The sequence below is a fragment of the Montipora capricornis genome, chromosome 14, assembly GCF_036669925.1.
Source record: "Montipora capricornis isolate CH-2021 chromosome 14, ASM3666992v2, whole genome shotgun sequence".
Lineage (NCBI taxonomy): Eukaryota > Metazoa > Cnidaria > Anthozoa > Scleractinia > Acroporidae > Montipora > Montipora capricornis.
Window position 1 is genome coordinate 39742086 of NC_090896.1, and position 2500 is coordinate 39744585.

The following is a 2500-nucleotide window of genomic DNA, read 5'->3' on the forward strand; positions in this document are numbered from 1 at the left end:
TTAGAATCTCTCTACGGTGGTCAATTTACATTATCACCTCCGTTGATAAAGCCAAAAATTTGTGTATACGACTTCCCCACCGACGCAGCACCACAGTTTCTTTAGACTCTACCCCCTTCATTCATTTTTTGAATATTTGATATTTCGAAAATGATCTATTTATCACCAATACTGTAATTCAACAATACCGCAGTCAAATTCACGCTAACCAGCAGGATGTAATTGGATTAGTTGATGCCTTTCGATTACTTCGGTGGCATCTTACAAGGGACTTTCAATTGAACTTCAACTTCATCTTCTAGATGGAGTGGGAACTCCTTTTACCTGTTCCGTTAGCTCCAACAAATTGCCACAGATTCAAGATACTTTCAAGTCTGGAATGAAGATCTTGGTGTCTTTCTTTTATGCCCAAATAAGGACAAACACATAGCTTTGTCATGTAGAAATTTTGGAATCTCCCACTCTTGCACTTGATTTAAGGCGAACACCGTAACCATAAACTAAACACAAGATTTTTTTTTTCCAACTCTGTGACCATCAAATAAGCGAAGGCCTGCGGGTCGTGTGCTTGACTCGAGAATGCTTGGAATATCACTGGGCTGTGAAGCTAGAAGACCAAATGAGAGCAAGCTCCTGTGATCGTTAAGGCAACCGACATTGTAATGATGATGACTTCTTTCCATTAACCATTGTTACCGCAATTTTTTTTCGTGTTCATAAATAGGCCCATTCGAAAAGCCAATATAACTAGAAGCTCTATGAGCGTAAGCTGGGTTACCTTTGGTACGTGATTGTCCTTCTCAAACTTTCGTACTCATTCACAAACACCTAAACAAATTATCATTGTCGGAAACGAAACACTATTTCTTTTTAAAATAGTAAAATATACTTAGAAATACAGATCAACGCTCGACCACCGATCGAAAGATGCAATTGTCGTCGAAGTTGTCGCTTTTAAGGTTCTAGATATTCACTTTTCACGGCTTGTGTTGTTTCTTAAAACAAAGTTCCATTCTTCAGCTCCAAAATAGTATATTTTGCTTAAAGATCCACTTAAATGCCATTCGCGTTAAATCGACTTCGATGCCATCGTAGGTTAATTAAATAATCTATTGTGTCCACCGGATAAAATCTACACATTTCTACTACCCCATGAAACCTACGAAAGATTAGTGCAGAGGACTCTAGACACAAATACAATATTTAGCAGGGGAGTGACATGGAAGACCCTATTGCTTAACTTTTCCGATTTCAGACAGAGGGGAAAAAAAGCGAAAAAACCCAGTAATAAAAATCACAGAGCGGTTTGCAATTGAGTGTTGAAAGTGATTGGCGAATTCCTTTGTTTTTGCATTACTTCACTCATTGGTTGGTTCAAAGTTCTCCAACCACTTTTTCAACCAATCAGATGGGAAACAAAAACTAATCGTGGATCGCGTGTGCACAAATTTTTCCTCGCTTTGTGTCAGCTACGGGTAATTACTTTGAGTTTTGATTGGTTTACTGGATAGTCTCCTTCCATTTTAGTTGGCCAAAGTAATTACTTTGGTTTTGTTTGTTTAATGAGTCCTAGTTTAGCTTACCGAATGTTGGTGTCAAGTGTGTAAACATTCGGCCCTCAATTGGAGTCATTACCAGTTACATTGCACTGGCATTAGGTTGAATTTTCCACGAGGATTCGTAAGCAGACTTTCCAGGTAATTTATCATTTCAGGTTTACGTTTCTGGTATTCCAGTTGTTGTGTTCTGGTTTACATATATCTTATACAACCGCTTTAAACGCGCCAGAGAAAACAATCAGTTTGCACATGTTCCTTGTTCCTGTTCCTTATCCGGATTCCATCGATTACTTGAATAATTTCGTTCCCTCCCAAATTTTTCATTGATAAAGAATAGGAACATAATTTATGTACACACTAGTCTAATTTGTCGTCCGTTCTTTAAGATTGTTGTGCAATGAAACAACCAATCAGCAGCAATCACTTTAAAAAGTTCAAAGCAAATTACGAATTAACGATAATCGTTAATTTTAGAGAAGAGATCATGCTGCAACGACAATAGTCCTGTTCCAGGACTCCCTCATACCCCGCCCTGAAAATGGGCCTGGAACCCAGGCAAGAAAAGAGAGAGTCCTGTGTTACTTGCAGGATCATAATCGGAAGACGCCATTTTTCCCCCCAAAACTGGGGGAAAAACCATATTTGGAAAAAGATTCCTTATTTGAGCATATCTTATTCGGAGTGCTGGAAATATGGCGGATAATGTGAAAGGAAATAGGCCTTTTTCGATATATTAAAATTCAGCTTGATAGCGAGTCAGTGAGGACAAAGACAAAGGAAAGTGGATGATATGTAAATATATTTCACATTAATTCCCACGTGTTTCTATTGTCTTTGTCCTCACTGCCTCACTTTCAAGCTGAATATTTAATATATCGAAAATGGCCTATTATGATGCCAAGTTTCTGGAGGCAATTTATTTCGCGTTTAAGAAATACAAC

The 2500-nt window shown here is 38.2% G+C and overlaps 1 protein-coding gene across 2 annotated transcripts in view; it reads right to left on the reverse strand.

Moving 5' to 3' along the window:
• Window positions 1-2500, reverse strand: part of LOC138032780 (fibrillin-2-like) — a 37837-nt gene that overhangs the window by 7131 nt on the left and 28206 nt on the right. The window lies entirely within an intron of this gene.